At 46.1% G+C, this 26,113-nt stretch overlaps 1 long non-coding RNA gene across 1 annotated transcript; it reads left to right on the top strand.

Moving 5' to 3' along the window:
- Positions 1–891: 891 nt before the first annotated feature.
- On the top strand, positions 892–9,749 carry LOC309857297. Its single transcript, XR_014307617.1, has 3 exons — positions 892–2,622; positions 5,674–7,710; positions 9,117–9,749. It is a non-coding gene; the product is annotated as an uncharacterized lncRNA (long non-coding RNA).
- Positions 9,750–26,113: the final 16,364 nt, after the last annotated feature.

The raw sequence follows: 26,113 nt of genomic DNA, 5'->3' as shown, positions 1-26,113 counted from the left end.
CAGGGTCCTGGGATCCAGCCCCGCATCGGGCTCTCTGCTCTGCAGGGAGCCTGCTTCCTCCTCTCTCTCTGCTTGCCTCTCTGCCTGCTTGTGATCTCTGTCAGATAAATAAAAAAAAATCTTAAAAAAAAAAGTTAAATGAATGGCTTAATAGTTGTATATAGGGGGAAAGTGAACATATTTTCCACAGTTTAGAAGTGGATTTCTTTTATAGAGTTCTTGTACAAGCCTACACTATTGAACGATAATGGGCAGTTGTACATTACAATTATACAAACACATTGGTGATTTATATCCTTTTTTTGTAATTCATGACTGGATCATTTAATTCCTTAGGAGCATTATAGCATTTCAACTTTTCATGTTCAATAAACTTATTGGGGTTGCTACCTTTTTATTCAAATGGAGAAATAGTCATGATTTAATCTAAATAAAGTGTTAATGATTGTGTTGTTTTCTAGGAATGAGTCACACATGCTAGTTTAAAAGTTTTGTTAAATTCCCAAGTCTGTCACTGATAAAAGCCTTTTGTAGATTAGTAACTTGATCAAAACGGAAAAGTTATGTAACACCAATTGTTATACTATCTTTGTTTCCATCTTGCATTGTAATAACACCCATCTTAACTCTATTTAAGACAAGTCATCGCCAGATGGCTTTCTGGCATTGATGGCATGATATGAAATCTAGTATAACTAAAAGTTTTTGGTTTTAGTAGCATATAAATCAATTTAGAAAAATATATGTATTTGAATATAAGATATAGCCCAGCCAATATGTTGGTTATAAAAATGAGCTTTCTCCAAACTGACAGGAAGTTCTCAATTTAGCAATGTAAATCATTCTGATCTTTATCACTAATGTGATATAATCCTGTCTAGTAAAGAAACTTGAGAGTTCTATATCTCTGTAAACATTTAAGAAAAACAATGGACTCAACTCTAATTACTTTTTAACTAACTTGACTTGCCAAAGGAAGGAGAAAGTAAATATCAGAAATCTTACCACTAAGCACAAGTTGCAAGTTATACCTGCCAAAATGTGGTTCAAAATATAAGTAACCAGTCTCCTTAGAAGCCTTTTACCTTCTTATATCTGTTATGTTGGGTAAATGAGTAGTTACTAGAACACAGCTGGCTCAGGGATCACAATTCAGCTTACCCTCAGAAATATAAATAGATTACATGTTTAGCCCGGTAACTGGACACTGATATAGAATTATTCACTGGCTGATTCCTAGATCAGAAACCACAAAAAATTTTTCTTTTTTATGGAAGTATGGCTGTTACAATAGTCTCACCTGTACCACATACTGATTGACTTAACTACTCTATACGTTACAGCTCTAGATGTAACATTTTAATAAAACAACAATATCTTTGATGGTATCATGGAAATGTAAGTGCCTTGTGCACTTTTGTTAATGTGTATAATTACCTAAACATCATAGTAAGTAAATCAAGGCCATTGTCAAGCTTCCGTCAAGGAGAGTCCTTAACTAGAGGGATTTCCCATTGCTCTCAGGAAGACAACCTCTGAGTTACAGGTTCCATTAGTTGGCCACACACATTTGGAGCCTTGTGGACTTTCTGACAGCTGAGCAGCATATCTCTGTTTCAAGTATTGTGATCCCTGTTCTTACTGCAAGAGTGACAGTTGTCACTTTTCCTGTGACCCCTGTCTTTAGGAAAGTGTCTGACTCAGAAAGTCGAGTCAGTACCCCCCAAAGGTATTTTTCAGGAGAACCACCTCAAAGATGATCACCTGAGATACTGTCAAGAAAAAAAAAACTGAAATTCTAAGCAACATCCATAATAAGTCTTTTCATGTTGATAAGGAAAGATTTTCCCCTAAATACCAGATAGGCTCCATGAAAGTGAGATCTTTACCTATTTTGTTCACCGTGTCACCAGTCCCTAGAAGAGCGCCTAAGACATCACTCAAGATTAGGTTGCTTTGAATGAATCAAATGAATGAATGAACTGTAGCCTTTGATAGTGAGGTAGTTTATGGTCCTTAGGCAAGAGATGGGATTTGTGTTGGGATTTCAAGAATGGGAGGTGCCGAAGAGAAAATTGAGAAGCTAAATGTGAAAATATGCAATTTACTGACTGGAGTAGTTCTGAATACATTTCAAACATAATTAAACTATGGCTGTGGGTGTATATGCGTTTTCATAATTTTCCCTTGAAAATGTGAGGCATACAGATGTCATCTCCAGTGAATTCTCCTTGTCCGTATACAGACAGAATCACCAAAAAAAAAAAAAAAAAAAAAAAAAGGCATTCTGACAGTCCTCAGCCCATCCACTCCAGGATTGTGACTCTTTCTTCCCCATGTTCTTTCTGACATCATGGACTTTCAGGTTGACCTCTCCCATCTTGGGTCCCACTCTCATTAGCTGTAGAAGTCATGCGATGTTTGTGATGTGAGGGTGGCAATACTCTCTGACCTTTGGTTACAATATGTCTTTGAAAGCCAGTGTTTATTCTGCTTTTACAGCATTTCTCCATTTGAACTGGCCACCTTTTAAGTGGTCATTAGCCACATGTGGCTACTAGCCATGGGACTTGGACAGCAGAGGTGTGGAAAGTCCGCACATTCTTCCACTCAAAGGATATTGTGAGTTATGCTACATCTTTTTTTTAAGTGTCTTTTTTAGATATTTAAATTCAATTAGCCATTAGATAGTACATCATTGGTTTCAGAGAATTTAGTAACTCATCAGTTGTGGATAACCCTTGGTGCTCATCACATCACGTGTCCTCCTTAATGCCTATCACCCAGTTACTCCATGTCTCCCACTTCCCTCCCCCCCCTCAGCAACTCTCAGTTTGTTTCCTATAGTTAAAGGTGCCTCATGGTTTGTCTCCCTTTCTGATGACTCTCATTCAGATTTCCCTTCCTTCCCTCTGATCCTCTGTACTACATCTTAATCTCAACAGTCAAGCAGTGGTAGTAATTCAGTCATGGAGTCATGCATATTCTAAATCTGATGAGGTGGATTCCTATACTGCCTTTGTCTCTGCTAGAGCGCTTACATTTGTTATATTATTGCTGCTGTGTTCATGTTTCTCGTTCACTGAATGTCTGATAAAAGAATTAGTAAAATGTGTGACTGCAGAAAATACAATGGTCATGGATGATGAAGATTTTCTCCTTGACCAGACTGGAGTCAAGTTCCTCTGAGTCCTCCTTCTGTCCAGCCTTGACCTCAGGCTCCACCCCCTTAGCCCAGTTTTAGCAAGAAATCTGCTTAGTCAATTTTTCAGCAATCTCCTATCCTACTCTTGATATCTGATCAAATTCCTTATCTCTCACCCCTGACATCTTACCACTCTTTTTTTTTTAAAAAGATTTATTTATTTTGACAGAGAGAGAGCCTGAGCAGGGGGAATAGCAGAGGGAGAGAGAAAACCAAACTCCCCACTGAGCAGCAAGCCCAATGCCAGGCTTGATCCTGGGATCAGATCATGACCTAAGCCAAAGCCAGAGATTTAACCAACTAAGCCACCCAGGTGCTTCAGTATCTATAACGCTTAATATCTGATCAAATCCCTTATTCCCAGGGCACCTGGTTGGTGCAGCTGGTTGAACGTTTGACTCTTGTTTTCTGCTCTGGTCATGATCTCACAGTCCTGAGATTAAGCCTCACCTCAGGCTCTATGCTCAGTGAAGAGTCTGATTAAAATTCTCTTTCCCTCTCCCTCTACCCCTACCCCTGCTCCCTCTCTCTAAAATGTATTAATAAGTCTTTTAAAAAATTCCTTATCCCCTGATCTCAATAGTTTATGACCCTAGCCTTGCTTCAACAATATTACTGTCCAGATGGTTTAGCCAGAATCCCTTCATCCTTACCCTTGATGTTCCATCTTTTTTTTTAAATCTTTTTTTTTGATTATTTATTTATTTATTTGACAGAGAGAAATTACAAGTACACTGAGAGGCAGGCAGAGAGAGAGAGAGAGAGGAGGAAGCAGGCTCCCTGCTGTGCAGAGAGCCCGATGCGGGACTCGATCCCAGGACCCTGAGATCATGACCTGAGCCGAAGGCAGCGGCTTAACCCACTGAGCCACCCAGGCGCCCCTTGATGTTCCATCTTAATTTTACATTCAGTGACCCCCACCATGCTCTTTAGCTGTAAATCTCCATTTGTCTGAGCTGAGCCAGATTTCTCTCCCATACTATAAAATAAAATCCCATCGTAGTAGCATCCCTTGAATAAAATCTTCCTTACTGTCTTTAATGGGTGTCACAATTTTTTTTTTCTTTAACAGTCAGGAGGGTGCTAATGGAGTACCACGACAAAAGGCCTAACTTCCTATAATGGACATTTCCTTGGTTTACCTGGCAAATACTCTTTCTCTCTTCTAAGGAAAATTTCCAGTTCTCAGTATAACTGCCAACTGGACCAGGGGTGGACAAGTGAGTCAGATGAGACCAAAATGAAAATTCTGTTGAGACACTGGACCTTGAGGATTCAAGCCAAGGACAAAAAAGTGTTGGCACTCCATTATTCTGATGGTCCATTAACTCTTGCTTTTTTGATTCCTGTGTCTATCACTGCCCCTGCCTTTTTGAAGATAATGACCATTCATCTGAGTACACGGTTCACAGAATCCCTTTGCAGTGGCCCATGCGGGCCAAGGTAGTAGAGCATAATAGATCTCTGTAAGTTTTAAAAAAATGTCTTTGTCCCTGTTGCCCATGGCCATTAAAGACAAAAGGTTGGGGGTAGGGGGATATTGAAAAAGGTGAAGTTCTAGTTACTCACTGATTTTTTGATTGGTAGAGAGAAAGCAACACCTACATACAGGGCCAGTGGGTGAGTGGAGGAAACATCTTTGGCTCTAGGAGGAATGGGGGAAGGAGAAATATTAATATTCTTTGTCTTTGGAACTGCCCCTGAAGACTTCCCCACACAGGAAAATGACCTAGCATGACTCTCCTAAACTTCAGCAAGCCCCTTAAATTTAACTGACATCTAGATCTGATACTCCCTGCTGGATAACTCTGATCATTATTTGGTTGTTATTTATTTTATTTTAAAATTATTTTTAAAGAAAATTTTAATCTAAATACAATTAATTAACATATAATACTAGTTTCAGACATACAGGTTAGTGATTCATCAGTCTTTTATAACACCCAGTGCTCACTGTATCACATGCCTTCCTTAATGTCCATCACCCAGTTACCCCATCCACCCATCCCCCTCCCCTCCAAGAACTCTCAGTTTGTTTACTGTGATTAAGAGTCTCTTCTGAGGGGTACCTGGCTGGCTCAGTGGGTTAAAGCCTCTGCCTTCAACTCAGGTTATGATCTCAGGGTCCTGGGATCGAGCCCCACATCAGGCTCTCTGCTCCCTGGGGAGTCTGCATCCTCCTCTCTCTCTCTTCCTGCCTCTCTGCCTACTTGTGATCTCTGTTTGTCAAATAAGTAAATAAAAATCTTTTTTTTTAAGTCTCTTCTGGTTTGTCTCCCTCTTTGACTTCATCTTGTTTTATTTTTTTCCTTTACTCCCCTATGATTCTGTTTTGTTTCTTAAACTCCACATACGAGTGAGATCATATGATAATTGTCTTTCTCTGACTGACTTATTTTGCTTGGCATCATACCCTCTACTTTCATCCCTGTCGTTGCAAATAATTGCCATTTATTTTAACTCGACAGAGAAGGCCACTAGAAACAGCAGGTGATGGCCCCAGCTCCTGTCCCTCCATGCAGAACATCTGTCAACACCTGTGGACATCTTTTCCTCCCCCCATTCCTATGAATGTTGCTCAGTTATTACATGGCATGGACAAATGCTGTTGGCTGGCGGCATGGACACACTGGACAAGCTTGGCCTTTGGTAAAACAAAGACTGGATTCAATTACTCAAACTGAAACAGGAATGCTTGGATGAACAAGCCTGCCAGGAAGTCCCACTGGAGGTACTCAACCTGTGCCCCTTCCATCTTTGGACCAAGAACCTGAACTTGAGAGATGAATGGCTTATCCAAGGTTATGGCAAGGTTACACAGAGCTGAAACTAGACACAGGTGTACATGCCTATTGATCAAGGCTGGCTGTGAAATCGAACTGCCTCAAATCTTGATTCTTTTTGCCACTTCTTATTCTCTGACCCTGTTTTTCATAGTTTAGGATGTAGGAATAATAAAAATATCAGCTAATGGGGTATCCTGACTTTCTGATGTTTTAGTTCTTGTCAGACATTTACCATAATGCTTAGCACATGGATATGTGTGTGCACACACATGCACATGCTTGACACTCAAAAAATTGTTCCCTGATATTAACTTTATCAGTGCACTTTGCATCCACCACCAATTGGCTGTTTTGTCACAAACTGATTAAAGCAGAACTGTCAAGTGAGGAACTTCAAAGCCAAAGCATTAAGTGCTTTGAAAAACCAGCACCTGGGAGGATTTGTCTCAGCATCTGTGATTAGAAGGCAGCAAAAAGAGACTTTGGGGACACAGTTCACCCCTTCATGAAGCAGCCATTCAGAACTTTCTCCGAAGGGCTAATGCCTAATCTTCCAAAGACCAGCAAGAACAAGCTTATGGTCTGTTAAAATCAGATTTTTAAAAGATTTTTATTTATTTATTTGAGAGAGAGAGAGAGCATGAGAGGGGAGAAGGTCAGAGGGAGAAGCGGACTCCCCATGAAGCTGGGAGCCTGATGCAGTCCTTGATCCTGGGACTCCAGAATCAAAATCAGATTGATTAACTCAATACAGTCAGGGAGGACATTCCTCAGGAGTCACAGAATGCTGGTTGCCATGAGGGAGGAGTCTTTTACAAAGTCTGGGCTCTCACAGAAGGAGTCTGAAGCACGTGTATGGAAAGCAGAGGTCAGTTCTGGATTAGAAGCTCTTTCTGAGGGGAAATGAGTAGAAGCAGGGATTAACCAGGACTTGGGCTCTGCCTTATTCAGTTCAAGTTGCTGCAACAAATGATGACAGACTGGGTGGCTGAAACAGCAAAACATGTACTATTCCTTGCAGTTCTAGAGACTGAGAAGTCTAAAAGCAAGATCCTGGGAGATCTGATATCTAGCAAGACACTGCTTCATTATCTATAGATGCCCATATTTCTGTTGTAGCCTTGCATGGATGACAGCTGGCAGAACAATCTCTCAGGTCTTTTCTCAGAAGTGCTTTTATCTCATTCACAAGAGTTCCAATCTCATGACCTCATCACCTCTCAAAGCCCATACCTCCTGATGGCACTCCTTGAGGGTCAGGGCTTCAACATCTGAATTGGGACAAGACACACACATTCAGTCCATTAGCAAGTGTTGTCATGAGGACAGCGTAGCTTATCAACTGGGTATCCCCAGGAATCCATGGGACTAGCAAAGCAGAATCTGGGGGCATCACTGGTAGGAAAGCAGGAGTTCCCCAAGAGACAGTCCTCATAGCATTTTACAGAGACAGCATGACCCTTGAGAAACAATAGTTTCCGTGACCCATACACCAGCCTTTATCTATGCCTGTCCTCCCTGCTGGATTCACAGCAAGCCTACTTCTTTCTTTTCCAGTACAAATGGATTTCCACTCTCTGAATCCTGATGAATTTTTGCTCTTTTGCAGTTAGTAGGTTGTCCCTCAGGATTCTGCATGTCTGGATTTGCAATCGTGGAAACTGCCAAAGGTCTAGGGACCTGCGTGGCAGAACCCGGCCTCTACCACTATTGCCCAAGGTAGGGACTCTGGTCCCTTGAGCGTCCTGTGCTGCTGTCAAAGGTCTGTGTGCATTGGCTTATTGTTTTTTCTTTTTTAAATGTAATTGCTTATACGTGTGTTTGATCATGCTCAAGTGGCCTTTCTGTGGAAATAGTGGCCAAGCTACACCTAGAAGTCACTGAAGAAAGTTCTAAGAACTCCTGGTTGGTATGAGGCTAGAGAGAGAGAGAGAGAAAGAGAGAAAAGAAATCTGCCTCTCTGCATTTTGCAAGTCCCTGGGCAAAATCTGTTGGCTGTGCACTCCTCACACGGAGATTCCAGGCAGGGAAGCCCTCCTGAGCCTCATCTCCCTGAGTTCCTCCTCCAGGAGCAATCCCTAGTTTAAGACCAGGGTTAGAGAAGGAAGAGCAGCAAAGCAGGGTCCAGAAGGAAGGACTGCCACAGATCATGGAGCACCAGAGGGCCAGGCTGGTACCTTCTCACTGTTGGGGTACAAATGGGCTCAGCTCAGCAGGTACAGGGGTGCCCTTGGCCCCTCTGGTGGGCTTTGCAGTGCCCCAAACTCAGGAAGAAAAAAGGCTGGCTCAGGTGACTTATTTTTGACTGGGAAGGAGCTGACAGCAATGGAAATAAACAAGTAGGGAATGATGTTGGAAAGTTGGAGGGTTTGTCCTTTATATCTCAGCTTTCTCTCCTATCTTCCCTTGCTCTGTAGTGTGTTCTCAAAGAAGTTTTTGGCATGATATTCCTGTTCACTGATTTACTCCTGAGCTGTGTCTTTTCTGCTGTTCAGCTCATCTGGTGAATTCTTTTACTGTAAAAAGTATCTTGCCCTTGCAAGGGCAAGGGCAAGACCTGAGAAATCCCAGAGATTTCAGCTTGCCACCAGCTATTTGGAATGCTGGAAAGGATTCAGAGTAGGGGAAATTGTCTTGGACATCTGAGACCACCCCCACATTCAGCGGTCCCCTGGACACAAACCCAGACCTTGATACTGATCCTGAACCATGCTCTCAACTCAGACCCCTGTGATCCTCGCCACAGTGCTTTCAGATCAGTGCAGCTATGCCCATAGGCACAAACTCTTAAGCCTAGATTCTGTCCTGAGAGGTCTGTCCCCGACGGCCTGGCTCCAAAGCCTCAGAGATTGAGGACAGTGAGGAACACCATAGGACTCACCCTGCCACCCTGAAAGGAACCATGCCATTTGGAACTCCAGAAAGGATTCAGAGGAAATGAAATCTGCATTCCTACCTCTGGACACCCCCATATTCAGCAGGCCCCTGGATGAAAACCTGGAGCTTGACACTCACCCTGAACAAATCCCTCGACTGCCCCCTCCCCCAGAAAGATGGACAGAGTGCTGGCAGATCGGGCCTGCCATGTGGTGGGCCCTAACCATAACCTTTGGTTTGGTTCTCAGGATTCTGACCCCAAAGGCCTTGCAGTAGGTGCCCTACAATTTGGGGACACCTGGGCAATCCCAGAGGACTCAGCCTGCCGCCCAGAAGGAAACTGTGCCATTTGGAACTCCGGAAAGGATTCAGAGGAGCAGAAATCTGCATGCCCAGCTGAGGACACACCCACACAGAGCTGACTCCTGGACACAAAGCCAGAGCCAGACACTCACCCTCACCTACACTGTCAACTCAGCCACCCAGACAGCTCTCCATGGGGTCTTCAGGTCAGTCCTGCCATGTCCCTGGTCCCTAACACTAACCCTTGGATGGGTTCTGTAATGATCTCCTCATTTCAGGTTATGTGGTGATTCTGCAGGACATTGTCCTGGTGTGGGATCAAACACACTGAAGCATCCCGTGTGAAGTGGCAAACGTGGTAAAGAAATGACGGCTGGGGAATCTGAGTGTGGAGACAGCACGTATTTGTGCTGCTATAACAAGCTGACTGCACTTTGAAATCACCGCAGAGGAAATGACTCTTCCAAACATCCATGTTAGCACGACGACACGGAAGCAGAGAGAACATCAGACTTTGGGATGGGGGCCAAGCCCTCCCAGATCCAGGTCACCCAACATGGAGAGGACACATGTTAGCAAGAGACTCGTTGGAGGATTAAATCATGGGCCCCAGCATCTCAGGTGCAGTAGAAGCAGTGGATTTGGAATTTCAGTTTTCCACAACGTTCCACCACAAGCTGGTTAGAACTGTGCAAAAGCAGGAAGGGAAGCCCCAGTAAAGTGGACTGGGGATGCCAGAAGGGGAGGCTGGAAGGGGGCGCCTGGTGCTCAGTGCCCATTACAGACCCCACATTGCAGGCCCCACAGGGGAAGCCGGAGGTTCATCTCCTGACTTTTTGTAGGAGCTTTGCAGCTCAGCTGGTGAGAATTCTCCATCACCCTGCCTTTCTCCAGGGGACTTTCCTTCAAGCACCCTTCCCAACTTCTTCCTCCTCCATGAAATAATGTTCCTCTCCTTTGTTTCTCACACTTGCCTGTGATGGGACCGTAGCTTGCTCAGCCCAGACTGCCATTCTCTGCTCTTCCCAAATAAACCCATGCTGCCTGTCAAATAACTGGCAGATTGAGTTTAAGGCAAATTGAACTAATAAATTCAAGAACTTGCAAGGAACAAAATCAATATGCACAAATTAGTGGCACTCCTACGTGCTCGGAAGGAACCATCAGAAAGAGACTACGGAGAACGATCTCATTTACACCTGCATCCAAGACAGCAAGATACCCGGGAGGCCCCTGAACCAAGAAGGTGACAGACCTGTCCTCTGACAGCCCTGCAACAATGACGACAGACGGGGGGGGGGGGACACACGGAGATGGGGAGGCACTGTGCTCAGGGAAGAACCCACACTGGGAAAATACCTACTCTCCCCAAAACCGTCTACAGAGTCTTCACTCTGGCTCCTGAATTTCCGGACTCGGCACAAGCCTGGAGTGGATGTGGACATGGGAAGGACCCCGCAGGGCTGAGGTGGGGGGAGCACAAGCACCGAAGCAGGCGGACGCTCCCTGACTGCAGACCATCTGAGGAGCCCCAGGAACCGAATCCCAGAGCACACAAACACAGACGAGGACCGAGGAGCACCCGAGCCCAGAAAGGGGGGACCCCACAGCCCCACGCACAGCACAGCAGGAGGCCACGTCTCCTAACACAAAACGACGGAAGCCCCAGTGTCTACACAGGGCGCCCTTCCTCTGTGGGGTCCTGAGACCACGAACCCCTTGACAGTCCACTCACGCGGCTTCTCCTCACCTCCTCCAGCGTCTGGTCCTTAGGAGGTTGGACTCCTGCCAGTGTGGGTGCGTCCTCCACAACGGGTCCGGTCAGTGTGGCTGCAGAGCCACACCCTCCTCAGCTTGTCCTGTCAGGGTGGGAGGCGCCCCACATTCTCCAGAAGTCTCCACAGTGGGTCCTGAAGAGGCGGGGCTCCGGTCCCAGCTGTGGCTGCGCAGCCTGGGCTCAGGGCGGGAGCTGGGGTCTGGCGCCCTCTGCAGGCGGTGGAAGGCAGTGCAGGACTGTGGGAGCTCACCCTTCAGTGGAAGATCCTGCTCCCTCCTGGGGTCCAGCTGACGCCATTTCATTCTGGAAATTCAAGCTGCATGGAGCCCAATACACCCCAACTTCCCCCCCAAATAGCTAAGGAACAATGAATTGGAAACAATGTGGAATTACAACAGTCCTTGACCCAAACAGTGGCACTGAACATGGCCCTGATGCAGACCCACACTCTGACCTCAACTTGGTCTCAAGCCTGGACCCTACCCTAATCCAAGACCCTAACCCTAGCCCCTAACCCAAACAATGTTCACAAGAATCAAAAGGTAGAAACTGCAAATATCCATCAATGGCAAGTGCATAAGCAAAGTGTGGTGAAGGGTTTGAATTGGGGTTCAGGTTCAGGTTTTAGTCAGAGTTCTAGATCAGGCTTTGGGTTTAGTGTTAGGGTGAGGATTTAGAGTGAAGGACAAGGAAACAGAGTTATAGTTTAGGGCTTTAAGTTTATGATTTAGGCTTTAAGACTCAGGGCTTATGGGATAAAGTTCAAGGTCAAATTTGGAGTTTGGCTTCATGCTGAGATTTGGGTTCAGGGTTCATGACTTGGAGGTCTGGTTTAGGGTTTGGGTTCGTGGTTCAGGGCTTGGATCCAGGGCTCAGGTACAGGCTTTGGGTTCCATTTCAGGTTTGGGATTCAGGGTTCTAGTTTGGGCTTTAAGGTCAGCTTAGGTTTCAGCGTTGTTAGGGGTTAAGGTTAGGTTTAGGGATGACACATTTTCTTCAGTTATCATCATGGACAAAAAAAATCTATCTGAAGTTTCTAAGTCAGAAATGTATTTCTTCTGGGGGCGCATGGGTGGCTCCGCGTGTTAAGCCTCTGCCTTGGGCTCAGGTCATGATCTCATGGTCCTGGGATCCAGCCCTTCATCAGGCTCTCTGCTTGGCGGGGAGCCTGCTTCCCCATCTTTCTCTCTGCCTGCCTCTCTGCCTACTTATGATCTCTGTCAAATAAATAGAATTAGTAAAAGCTATTATATGATCTTTTACAAACCATTTCCTATCTTTGCATTCTCATGTGCCAAGACAGACACGAATTATTTAAAACCCTGAAGAGAGTGCTCTTGCATTTAAATTGCCTGTAACCTTCGTGTAATAGATTTATGATTGATGATAGATTTAGTTAAAATATAACTATTTTACATATTTACTCTCAGTAAACGATTTCAACCTATGCTCATTTAAGTAACTTGGTGCATAATCCCTTTTCTATTAAACCATAGTGCAAGGACCAATGCCGCGTTTCCGAGAGAACCCCAAGCTATTTTTCTAGAATGGCCGTATGCCTATATATCAGGCGTCCTGTTTTCACTCCCTTTGTGGAGCACCTACCCTAAAGGTCATGTAATAACCAATGACCAAAAAAACAAACAAAAAACCCAAACATCCAGGTCAAAGTGCCATCCCTGCCTGGAGAAGAGGAGACTGCTCAGACACAACGCGGGCAGGCATCTCAGCCCAGGCCTGTGCTGGGGAAGCTGGTTCCTGGCTTTGGGAGCAATCTGGAAGCCAGCAAACTGACCCAAGAGTGCAGCCGGCATTTAGGACTGATGATCTTTTCGCAGCCAGGCCGCGGGCGGACACCCGCTCAGGAATCCAGGCTAGGAGGCTGCCCAGCGCTGGCGCTGGCAAGGCTCGCAGCCCGCCTGGGCTTCGCCCCGCACCCCAGCCCTGGCCAGGGCCTCAGGAGGGAGGGGGGCGGGGGCGGCGCAGAGAAGGGGCTTTGCTAATTTCCAAAGCGGGAAGTGAGCTCACGGAGGACTCTGGAGGGAGGGGGGCGGGGGCGGGGCAGGAGCGGCCCGGAGAAGGGGCTTTGCTAACTGCCAAGGCGGGAAGTGAGCTCGCGGAGGACGCAGTGGAGAGTCTGGGAGGAGGTGGAGGGGCTGGCGGAAAAGGGGCGTGCAGCGCCAGGGTGCTGTGCTGTGGCCCAGTCGGGACTGGAGGACCCACCGTACTCGCCGCCCGTGCGCTCCCGCGCTCCAGCCTAGCCCCCGAGGCCACGCTGTCCGGTTCCCACCGCCTGCTGCCCCTCCCCACCCCATGGCTTCTCCGGAGGACCCTCTGCTCACAGGTAAATTGACACCGTGCGGCGCCCTCACTTGGAGCAGAAAATGCCGGCCACGAGCGGGGCGGGGGTTGTCGGGGCCCAGCCTCCCGCGAACCCCAGGGCACCGGGACCACCCCGGCCGCCGCCCTGCACCCCGTCCGCCAGGGGTCGGGCCTGGGACAGCGCTGCACGAGGTAACCCCCGCCCCCGCCAGCGGGCGGGCTAGCCCCCATCCTAACTCACGCATGTGTCAGAGCCTCCTGCCATTCCCAGGGCACCCAGAACCCAGAGAGTGAGGCCTTGGGTGCTTTCTAGTGACAGATTCAAGGCAATTCTTCGACTTTGGGACTTCAGAGTTAACATAGTTTTCATTTGTGATTGTTATTTTTGTGTGGGGGCCATAGCTTTTCTTTTGACCTATGGTTGTTTTCACTCCCGGTTCTGAAGAAGCCCCTAAATCATAACCCTGTTGAGGACTCCGAAAGCTCTCAGAGCAGCAGTGCTGGGGGACAGTGTGGACACATGCTTTGGTTTTTCCTCTGGCCTGATTCTGTGGCAGCCCCGCTCTGTCCTCCTCAGACTTCAGAGCAATATCTGAACATGTGGAGAAGGGACCAGGGGGTCAGGAAGGTGGCCACCGAAGAGTGACTTCTCTGGAGGGTGGCTGAGCTAGTGAGTGAGCATGTTAGTCCAGCTCTGCCTGCAGTCGGGATGGAGCTGAACAGGGGCCAGGGAAGGGGAGGAGGAGCAGAGAGCGGGGACAAAGGGACCAAAGAGGAGATTCAGATGAAGGGATGTAATGGGGAGGAAAGAGAAGAAACTCTAGAAGACAGGCATGTAGAAAGGAAAAGGGATGCAGTGGGCATTGGGAAAGAGCACCACCAGGGAAGGAGAGAGGGGAAGGGAAGAGGGAGGAAGAGAGGAAAGGGGAAAGGGAGAAGGGAGGAGTCAGCATGCCAGGGCTCCCCCTGCATCTGAAGAAGAGGTGGCTGGTCCAGCTTGTCAAACAGGGTGCTTACTCTTTGGTCCCAGTTTCTGCTCCCAGTGCTACTGTGCTTTGCAAGGAAGGCAGGCTGTCCTCTGGGACCTACTGGAGCCCACTGGAGCCCACAGGAGGGTGAGAGAGGTAAGATGCCACCGGGTCCTGTCCTGAGCTGCTCCCAGCCACCAGCCTCACCACATGGTGCAAGAGGGACCCCAGAACAAAGGAAGGAAACAGGCCCGCATGTCTGCCGGTGGCCCTGGGCACTTAGCTCATCACAGTGAACCACACCGCCTCCTCAACCCAGGCTTTCAAAGCCTCCTTCTTCGTTCCTGGCTTTCATGTCTGTAGGAACATGAGCCAGATCTAACTCATCTCTGACAGACAATTCTGACTCACCCCGTGTCAGATTTTTATGAGTGGCTGTGATAGAGTAAGATAGCAATGCTCCAACAAACGGACTATTTCCTCCCACGTGACCTCAACAGTCTTATACATTTTCTTAGCGTAAACATCTTGTCTCCTTCCATTAAGCTCATAACGTGGTCTAATAGTATACATGTGCCTTCGTTAGATGCGAAGCGATACAGAGGTCCTTTTTCTTTTTTTTTAAATTTTACAAGGTAAAGTGAGTGAACACATCCAATTTGACGAATACATCTCTAAAATGTCAATCCAGGCAAAGCTTTTACTGCCTACAGTTTGGAGCCTACGTGGTGACGTTTTGAAAATGCTTTCAGTCCCTCAGTGAGGCTTTAGAAGCTAGCCAGGGCTTACTACGTGCCAGACACTGTGTCAGGTGTTGGAGCTAAAGGGAAGGAGAGCTTGGAGGCTGGCTGGGGAGGGACATCCGTGACACAACCACAGCTAGAAACGGAGGCCAGTGCTAGAAAAGAGAGAGCAGGCTGCATGGAGAGTGTGTACCATGGGGCTTGTGAGCTCACGAATAAGTGGGAGTAACTGGAGTGGGGAGACAGGGGAGAGGAAGAGGGTCTTCCCATCAATGGGAATCACCTGTGCTTGGAGGCAGGCACCATGAGGGGTCTCCACAGGAAGAGGGAGGCAGCATGGTTGAAGGGCAGAAAGACAGGGCAGAACAGGCATCAGTCAATTGGAAGGGTAAGAAGAGACGGATGGGAGGATTATGAATGCCTTTGGAGGACTGAGAATTTGTTAGAAGATCAGTGCAGTTTTCTATGGAGACAAATGCCAGGAACTGATAGGTCTTTGAAAGGTCACTCTGGCTGCCTTTTGGCAAAGGGGTTGGTAAAAGGCACGTGCAGGTGTGAACACACCAGGTGGGAGGTGAGTGCAGGAAATCAGGTGAGGGAGCATGGGAACTTGGTCCGGGGGTATATAAGGGAAAATAGCCTTTAATGAGTTCCACAAATTGGCACCAGCTGTAGCTTCATTACAGCCCTGGAAGGAGTAGGTGGGTGTGTCCTGGAGGTTACAGAAATTACATGAGAAATGGAAGTCTTTTTAGATCTTTTTTCCAACTAGAGGAACTCTCACCTTATTGATAGAATTCCAGAGTGGGAACGGATGGACATGAGGACATCTTTGAAATGTCTGAATATGTTCTTTGACATCTTTGCAAGTGACGAGGAGACCTTGACCTTAGGAGGCCTCGGCCTTCTTTGTAGCCAAGAAGATTTCACCTACAGATTTGGGTTCTCCCTTTTAAAGTCAAGAAGACAGTCCTTCCAAAGGACACCTCCTATCATTTTAGGCTCTCATCATACCACACTTGCTGGGATCTCCAAGACCCTCTGTTCCAGGTTGTGAGTATCCACTTTGGCCACGCTGGTCTTGCCAAGAACACCACCACAGGAAATCTAGAGCCTGTAGTGCTATTAATAACATCATCTAAGACTGTCTTTGCTGCCCTCATGGCCTCTTCCCACCATGACTCACTGAAGCTTTTTACACATTGTATCCATTAAGCTATAGTTCCCAAAGCTCATCTTCTCTAGTGCCATTAATTTTTAGGGGACCAGGCAAACCTTAAACTTGTCCCCCTTAATTAGATCCCTGTGCCCCCACAATCTCTTTGAATGCCTTTCACCATGATCCTTGAATGAGCTCTGAGACCACTGCTGGTACCTAACACTTCTTGGCACCTTGTCTGTTAGTTCTTGGAAGAGGAGGTGCCTATGGAGGTGAGTGGGCATGGGAGTGGGAGGATTTCTCCCTTCAAATCCTTTTTTGTTTTTTCAAATAATGGGTTTTGAGGGGGAGGGAAAGGTTAACCAATTTATTTTCCATCTCCCATTGATAAAATGTTTACCACTCCCCATTGAAAGAATTTAGATCTTTCTTTAGAATCTCCAGGAAAATCTCCCAAACCCAGCCCACCACCATGTGGATTCAGCCATCTTCTGATTCACCTCCAGATTGTCTCCTCCTAACTGCTCAAGCCACAGGTTAAGGGCGAAATGTTCAATGCCCAAGCAATTAAGTAGGGAACACGTTTATCTAAACAATTGCATGCAGCTCTGTATCTGCATACAGGGGGTCTCTCCCAAGCCTTTCCAACCTCAGCAAAACAAGAAAAAGCCCCAGCGACCTGGGGGTATATATCATTCATTCATTCCTGTGTTCAACACTCATGGCGGATCCCCACCGAGACAGTGGGAGAGCAAGGACAGGAGCAATCCCGGAAGCTGAAGTCTGAGGAGGATTTCAAATTCAAGTCAGAGATGAAAGAAACATCTGGACTTGGTCCTCAGGTACAGGCAGTATTCTGAACTGAGGCTAGAACCAGAGACCATTCTAATGAAAGGCCTCCACAGGTGGGCTCCGACTCAGTTTCCTGTATGTATATTCATTCATGAAATCGCTCTGCGGGTCGACATGCAGAACAAAACCATTTAATAAAAGTGACAATGAGGAGAGGAAAGGGAGGCCAGAAGGCTTGTGAATGTGGAGAGAGGAAGAGCCAGGGGAGGAGGGGGGAGGGGGGGCGGAAAAACTGAGAATCCCTCCCTGTGGTCCTTGCTGCCAGGGAGGTCTGAGGGACTAGTTTCTACCTGGGATCCCAAGTCCAGTACAAAAGTGGCGGGGCCACAGCTCGGGATGAGGGAAGGGGGTCCTCGGCACACGCGCGTGGGGGTGCCAAACGAAGGGGGCTATTGCGCTCGCTGCGGGGGGCACCTCGCCTGGCTCCATCCCCGGCCCGACCCCTTGGGGACCCGGGTGCGGCGCGTCGTCTGGGGTGGTCCCGCTGTCCCGGGGGTTGCGGGAGGCTGGATCCCGACACCCCCGCGAGCTCGCGGCCCGCACTTTCTGCTCCAGGTGAGGGCGCAGCGCGGTGTCACTTTACCTGCTCGCAGAGGGTCGTCCTGAGAAGCCATGGGGCAGGGCGGGGCAGCGGGCCGTGGGAGCGGGACAGCGCGGCCTCAGGAGCTGGGCTGGAGCGCGGGAGTGCGGGTGTCCTGCAGTGCGGACTGGGCTGCAGCAGAGCACAGCGGAGCTGCGCGCCCCTCCTCCGCCAGTTCCTCCACCTCCTGAGCTCACTCCCGGTATCTGCAATTAGCAAAGCCCCTTCTCCGGACCGCCCACGCCCTCGCCCACCTCCCCCTCCGTCCTGAGGCCCGGCCCGGGGCTCGGGCACCGGGAAAGCCCAGGGGGCTTGCGAGGGTGGCCAGCGCCAGCGCTGAGCGGCCTCCTAGCCTGGCTCCCCGAGCGGGTGTCCACCTGCTGCCTGGCTGCAAAAAGATCATCAGCCCTAAACCCCGGCTGCACTCTCGGGTCACTTCGCTGGCTTCCTGATTGTGCCCAAAGCCGGGAACCAGCTTCCCCAGCACAGGCCTGGGCTGAGATACTTGCCCACGATCTGTTTAAGCAGTCTCCTCCTCTCCAGGCAGGGTCCGCCATTGCATGATGGCACCCACGAATCACTTAGACCTGGATGTTTTGGTTTTTTGTTTCTTTTTTGGTTATTGGTTATTACATGACCTCCATGGTAGGGGATCCACAAAGGGAGTAAAAAGAGGACGCCTGATGCATACGCATATGGCCATTCTAGAAAAAGAGCTTGGGGTTCTCTGGGAAGCGCGGCATTGGTCCTTGCACTATGGTTTTGCTGCATCAAATAGTTCCTTCTTCTTCAAATATAAATATATAAATATATTGATCAAGTCACTCGCATGTCTTAGGAGAATGTCATACCTTTAGTAGCAAACTTGAAATCTTGGACATTGGTTTTGATTTTTGTTTTGGTTTGATTTGGTTCGGTTTTTGTAATTTTAAAAATCCCTCCAGCCCTTGGCTGTATCTGTATCTGTGCTTTCTGCTGTTTCTGCAACAAAACTGTCAGGGCAGCGAAAACTCTCATTGTTTACAGTGGCGCCCCCTTCTGAACACTTTGTTAATAAAAAGCTTTTTTTTTTTTTTTTTGGCTATTGTAAATGTGAAACAACAATGAGGTATTTCAAAGAGGTGAACCACACCCTTTCTCTAAGGGTGGGGTGAGGGTTACTCAAAAAGGAACTTGACAAGGCTTTTAAAGATACCGACAATCATTATAACATAACGTGACTGATTGTTACCGTGCTCTTAACTGGGCAAAGTCTTGTTGGCTTCCAAGAAAGACCAACATAGTTGAGATGGTTCTAGCGGCCTTCTAGCACAGGGTCTCATGAGGCAGGGATTCTAGCCACTGGCTGTGCAAGGGATGAGGACTGCTAGTGATTCTATTTTTTCCTCTGCAGAATGGGTCTTTCTACATCCCAGGTCTTTTCTACCCCAATAAATAATGCGGCGATTCTCTCAGTGAGTTGTACTTTTGGTTTAAACAGCCAACTGTCTCTTAAAAAGGACTTTTGTTTAAAGTCCTTTCAAAAAAATTTTTTTTTAATTTTTATTTTTTAATCCCATATGTTTACTCTGATCCTGGGACTTTGTCATTTTGACCTTCTCTGCTGATTAAAATATTCTTCATCATCAGCACCTACTGCTCTCCTCTCCTGGTGGTCTCTCCAGAAGGGGTCTTCTCTAGCTCTTCTAGCAGAGGATGGGCACTTCCCTTCTACCCCTGTTGCCAGACCAACCTTACCTATCCTGCACGGTCAGGTCGGCCTGGCCTTTTATCTGTTGTTCTCTTCTGAGTGGTTAGTTTTTCATAGATACCGTGCTTTGCTTTTGTCAGGATTTACCCTGGACTATCAAAACCCTTATCTTGTGCCAGTGAATCCTAAGAAACAGACCTGATGAGAGAACCAGGAACTCGAACAGATCATATTTATCCTGAATGTTCCGTCCAAAATGAGAATACATTTCTGAGGAGCCTCAAGATGTCTTGGAAGGGAAGTTTCAACAACTCTGTCACGTAGGGGCATCAATTCTGATACTGTGTCAATTTTCCTACTTTCCCAGCTAGTAATTCTCTACCTCAGAAAGCCCACTCTCAACCGTTTCCTCTCTCAAAGGCAGTTGCTCTTAGAGTCTGCACATGGCACTTGGGGCCTGCTTGTCGTTGGCTACTGCTCTCTGTACCTTGGGTCTAACAGCTTCGGGGCATCAAGATGAAATCGTCTCTTGTTCTAAGACTTAATATAGTTTGGGGCACATGGTAAGCAATAATCAATTTTTTAGTTGATCCAAGTGTTCGACCTTTCCTAATTATTCTAGTACCACAGTTTACTTGTTCTAAGATTTTTCCTCCCCCCCCATTCTAATAACTCTTGCACTTGATGACATATCCGAGTTTAACTGACAGCATTTCTCTTTCTTAGTCGAACATAAACTATAGTGCATCTTACCCTTGATGAAAGCTAGGTTGCAATTAAATACTCTATTATGGTTACGATTCTGATATTTGAAATCCTCCGGTAGCTCCCTGTGCCCCCACAGTGTAGTATCTCACCTCCTCGGCATAGTATACAAACCAGCTCACCCCCAGTGTTAACACCGGGGCTCAGCCTCCATCCCAAGGTGATGCTGCCAGATCAGCTGCCCGTTGTCCTGAACTTGCTGTAGATTCCCGAATGCACTGTGCTGCCTCCTGGCACTTTGAAACTTGACACACTCATCCTCATTCTTCGCTTTGCCCTTGTCTATCAACTCCCCTGAAAATCTGTTCCTAAGTGCCTTTTCCCAGCTCCAACCTACCCTTGGCAGTCTTTTATCTCCCTGTAGTAAAACCTGTCACACTGCACCATGGACATGCCCATTGTACCCCTGAGAAGAGAAAAGGGACAGTGAGGGCCCCCCAGCATTTGCAGCTCTAGGGCAGAGCCCCATGCCTGGCTTGCAGGAAATGCCAGATCACGAAGACAAACGGAGATCATCCTCTGGCTAAAACCAGCTCTTCTTTGCCTACCGCAGGATTGGATCAATAAAGAGCAGCCAGTTATTATTGCTGTTTTTCTAGGGATTTTTCCCCCATATATTTCCCAGGTCTTGACTCTTTTTGTAGCACTTTAATTCAGGCTTCAACCACTTCCTAGTCAGATCAGGTGAAATCATTTTCCTTCCCATAGCCTCGGTGTATTTCACACCTAGTGAATCTTTTTTGAAAGATCTTATTTACCCATTGAACGATCACAAGTAGGTAGAGAGGCAGGCAGAGAGAGGGGTGGGGGAGTAGGCTCCCCGCTGAGCAGAGAGCCCGATGTGGGGCTCCATTCAAGGACCCTGAAATCATGACCTGAGCCGAAGGCAGAGGCCTAAACCACTGAGCCACCCAGGAGCCCCCATCCTGGTAATTTTTAATCAACGTGGATTTGCTGCATCAAATAGTTCCTTCTTCTTCAAATATAAATATATAAATATATTGATCAAGTCACTCGCATGTCTTAGGAGAATGTCATACCTTTAGTAGCAAACTTGAAATCTTGGACATTGGTTTTGATTTTTGTTTTGGTTTGATTTGGTTTTGTTTTTGTAATTTTAAAAATCCCTCCAGCCCTTGCTGTGTCTGACCTGAGTGCTTTCTGCTGTATCTGCAACAAATCTGTCAGGGCAGCGAAAACTCTCATTGTTTACAGTGGCGCCCCCTTCTGAACACTTTGTTAATAAAAAGCTTTTTTTTTGGCTATTTTAAATGTGAAACAACAATGAGGTATTTCAAAGAGGTGAACCACAGGTAAATTTCTCTAAGTGTGGGTGAGGGTTACTCAAAAAGGAACTTGACAAGGCTTTTAACGATACCGACAATCATTATAACATAACGTGACTGATTGTTACCGTGCTCTTATCCTGGCAAACACTTGTTGGCTTCCAAGAAAGACGAACATAGTTGAGATGGTTCTAGCGGCCTTCTAGCACAGGGTCTCATGAGGCAGGGATTCTAGCCACTGGCTGTGCAAGGCCTGAGGCCTGTTAGTGATTCTATTTTTTCTTCTGCAGAATGGGTCTTTCTGCATTCCAGGTCCTTTCTACCCCAATAAATAATGTGACGATTCTCTCAGTGAGTTGTACTTTTGGTTTAAACAGCCAACTGTCTCTTAAAAAGGACTTTTGTTTAAAGTCCTTTAAAAAAATTCCTTTCAAAAAATTTGTTTTTTTTATTTTTTATTTTTAAATCGCATATGTTTACTCTGATCCTGGAACTTTGTCATTTTGACCTTCTCTGCTGATTAAAATATTCTTCATCATCAGCACCTACTGCTCTCCTCTCCTGGTGGTCTCTCCGGAAGGGGTCTTCCTAGCTGTTCTAGCAGAGAATGGGCACTCCCCTCTACCCCTGTTGCCAGACCAACCTTACCTATCCTGCAGGGTAGGGTCGGCCTGGCTTTTATCTGTTGTTCTCTTCTGAGTGGTTAGATTTCATAGACACCGTGGTTTGCTTTTGTCAGGATTTACCCTGGACTATCAAAACCCTTATCTTGTGCCAGTGAATCCTAAGAAACAGACCTGATGAGAGAACCAGGAACTCGAACAGATCATATTTATCCTGAATGTTCCGTCCAAAATGAAGAATACATTTCTGAGGAGCCTCAAGATGTCTGAGAAGGGAAGTTTCACCATCTCTGTCACGTAGGGGCATCAATTCTGATTCTTTGTCAATTTTCCTACTTTCCCAGCTAGTAATTCTCTTCCTCAGAAAGCCCACTCTCAACCGTTTCCTCTCTGAAAGGCAGTTGCTCTTAGAGTCTGCACATGGAACTTGGGGCCTGCTGGTCGTTGGCTACTGCTCTCTGTACCTTGGGTCTAACAGCTTCGGGGCATCAAGATGAAATCGCCTCTTGTTCTAAGACTTAATATAGTTTGGGGCACATGGTAAGCAATAATCAATTTTTTAGTTGATCCAAGTGTTCGACCTTTCTTAATTATTCTAGTACCACAGTTTACTTGTTCTAAGATTAGTCCCCGCCCCATTCTAATAACTCTTGCACTTGATGACATATCCGAGTTTAACTGACAGCATTTCTCTTTCTTAGTCGAACATAAACTATAGTGCATCTTACCCTTGATGAAAGCTAGGTTGCAATTAAATACTCTAATATGGTTACGATTCTGATATTTGAAATCCTCCGGTAGCTCCCTGTGCCCCCACAGTGTAGTACCTCACCTTCTTGGTATAGTATACAAACCAGCTCACCCCCAGTGTTAACCCCGGGGCTCAGCCTCCATCCCAAGGTGATGCTGCCAGATCAGCTGCCCGTTGTCCTGAACTTGCTGTAGACTCCCGAATGCACTGTGCTGCCTCCTGGCACTTTGAAAGTGACACACTCATCCCCATTCTTCGCTTTGCCCTTGTCTATTACATCCCCTCAAAATCTGTTCCTAAGTGCCTTTTCCCAGCTCCATCCTACCCTTGGCAGTCTTTTATCTCCCTGTGGTAAAACCTGTCACACTGCACCATGGACATGCCCGTTGTCCCCCTGAGAAGAGAAAAGGGACAGTGAGGGCCCGCCAGCATTTGCAGCTCTAGTGCAGAGCCCCATGCCTGGCTTGCAGGAAATGCCAGATCATGAAGACAAACGGAGATCATCCTCTGGCTAAAACCAGCTCTTCTTTGCCTACCGCAGGATCTGGATCAATACAGAGCAGCCCGTTATTATTGCTGTTATTCTAGGGATTTTTTACCCATATATTTCCCAGGTCTTGACTCTTTTTGTAGCACTTTAATTCAGGCTTCAACCACTTCCTAGTCAGATCAGGTGAAATCATTTTCCTTCCCATAGCCTCGGTGTATTTCACACCTAGTAAATCTTTTTTGAAAGATCTTATTTACCCATTTGACAGATCAAAAGTAGGTAGAGAGGCAGGCAGAGAGAGGGGTGGGGGAGCAGGCTCCCCGCTGAGCAGAGAGCCCGATGTGGGGCTCCATCCCAGGACCCTGAAATCATGACCTGAGCCGAAGGCAGAGGCCTAAACCACTGAGCCATCCAGGAGCCCCCATATCTCGTAATTTTTAATCAACGTGCAAAAAGTATTGTACATATTTATGAAGTTCAAACAAATTCTGTGAAACCGTAGATGGACTTAAAGATACTATTATGTATCAAATATTGTAAAAATTAAGCAAGGAAATAGCAAACATAAAATAACCAAAGCATACAAACTTGGGTAGATACAATAGGTGTGATCATGTTCTACTTCATAAAGAGATGAGTTAATAGATAAATAGAAGTAACTAGACTTTTTAGACGTTAATAAAACTTTGCCTGTTATTTCTTAGCTATATAAAATATATGGTTTTCTAACAAAAACGCTTATCTTAAAAATATTTAAAAATAAATTTCAGGCTACTCATAAGGTTCTATTTACTTTTCCTCGAAGGAAAAGCTGGTTGTTGTAGTTGTAGTTGTTTGTTTGTTTTAGTCTCCTCCTAGTTTTTATTATTATAATGTGGAATGAGGAATGTTAAATTGAAAAGTGAATTATTTTATAGACAAAATTCATTACTTGATTCACTTCCTGGTACAGCAGATGGAACTCCTGAAAACATGCCCTTTTGCCTTACAGAAGAGTAACAGTTATGCTTACTTCTGAAACATGCTTGGTGGTGGCCCTAAATAGTGACAGCATACTAAACATTTTGAATATTTGCAATTAATTTTTATAGTCATAGGGCTCCAAAAGGCACTGCTGGTCTCTTAGTAGGTATTTCAACAAAGCTAAAAGTTGCCTGACTGTTGAAAAATATTAACAAGGCACAAAACATGGCAGAAGTATTGTCCTCAGATATTATTTTTTCCCATATGCTCCTGATTCCAGACATGACAAGTTATTTTTTTAAATTTTTTTATAAAAGATTTTATTTATTTCTTTGACAGAGATCACAAGTAGGCAGGGTCAGGCAGAGTGAGAGGGGGGAAGCAGGCTCCCTGCTGAGCTGAGAGCCCGATGTGGGACTCCATCCAAGGATTCTGGGATCATGACCTGAGCCGAAGGCAGAGGCTTTAACCCACTGAGCCACCCAGGTGCCCCCTTGACAAGTAATTTTTTTTAAAAGATTTTATTTATTTATTTGACAGAGAGAGAGATTACAAGTAGGCAGAGAGGCAGGCAAAGAGAGAGAGGAGGTAGCAGGCTCCCCGTTGAGCAGAGAGCCCAATGTGGGGCTCCATCCCAGGACCCTGAGATCATGACCTGAGCTGAAGGCAGCAGCTTAACCCACAAGCCACCCAGGAACCCGACAAGTTATTTTTGATAGATATATATAGAATGTATTTTCCAGTTATAAGAAAAATGGTTCTGCTCTTTTTAACCTTTTTTAAAAATTACATAATTTTTTTAAATTTAAATTTTATTTTTTAATGTTTTACCTTTCTTTTCTTTTTTTTAAAAAGATTTTATTTATTTATTTGACAGACAGAGATCACAAGTAGGCAGAGAGACAGGCAGAGAGAGAGAGAGAGAGAAGCAGGCTTCCTGCGGAGCAGAGAGCCCGATGCAGGGCTCAATTCCAGGACCCTGAGATCATGACCCGAGCCGAAGGCAGCAGCCCAAACCACTGAGCCACCCAGGCACCCCAATGTTTTACTTTTCAATATACTACTTAGAATATAAACCCTATTCCATTTTGTAAGAAGGTTACCATTTAAAAAATGTTAATTTTCTCATTGTGTCTTCCCCTCTCATTGCTTTATTTTGAATAAAACATTTCACAATAAACATAACTGATGCTTTCCTTTTGATGGTCCCTCTGTTGGGCATATTGTACATGAGCCATGACAATTAGTTTTACAACATTTATTCATGTTTGTTGATATGTTTTATCATAACTAATTTTCCCTCCCTTATCTAGGTTCCCCAGCTTTCAGACAGGTGGACACTTAATAAACAATACCCAAGGGATGTATCAAGTACTTCTTAGACATCTCTCAGATCCTTGAGGTCTCATTTTGCCTAGGGATTTGCAATAGGTTCTGCCAGAGGCACCACTGTGACAACTGATGTCCATGGTCTATCTCCTGCTAAGCTCAAGAGGTCACTGGTTTCCAAGTTTATCTATACAATTAATGCACTCCATCAATTTCTTTTTTTAAAAATATTAACAAACTTATTTTATTTTATTTATTTTTTTTTAAATTTCATTTATTTATTTTACAAAGAGAGAGAGGTCACAAGTAGGCAGAGAGGCAGGCAGAGAGAGAGGGGGAAGCAAGCTCCCCACTGTGCAGAGAGCCTGACGTGGGGCTCGACCCCAGGACCCTGAGATCATGACCTGAGCTGAAGGCAGAGGCTTAACCCACTGAGCCACCAGGTGCCCCAATATTAACAAACTTATTTTAAAGTTTATATAGAGGGGCAAAGACTCACAATAGTCAACATAGTGTTGAAGGAGAACAAAGACTGAGGACTGACTTCAAAGTTTACCATAACGATGGGGCGCCTGGTTGGCTCAGTGGGTTAAGCTTCTGCCTTTGGCTCAGGTCATGATCCCAGGGGCCTGGGATCAAGTCCC

This window comes from Mustela nivalis, assembly GCF_964662115.1.
Source record: "Mustela nivalis genome assembly, contig: HAP1_SCAFFOLD_601, whole genome shotgun sequence".
In the NCBI taxonomy this organism is placed as follows: Eukaryota; Metazoa; Chordata; class Mammalia; order Carnivora; family Mustelidae; genus Mustela; species Mustela nivalis.
Note: the sequence above shows the minus strand (reverse complement) of the source record. Positions and strands in the feature narration are given on the sequence as shown.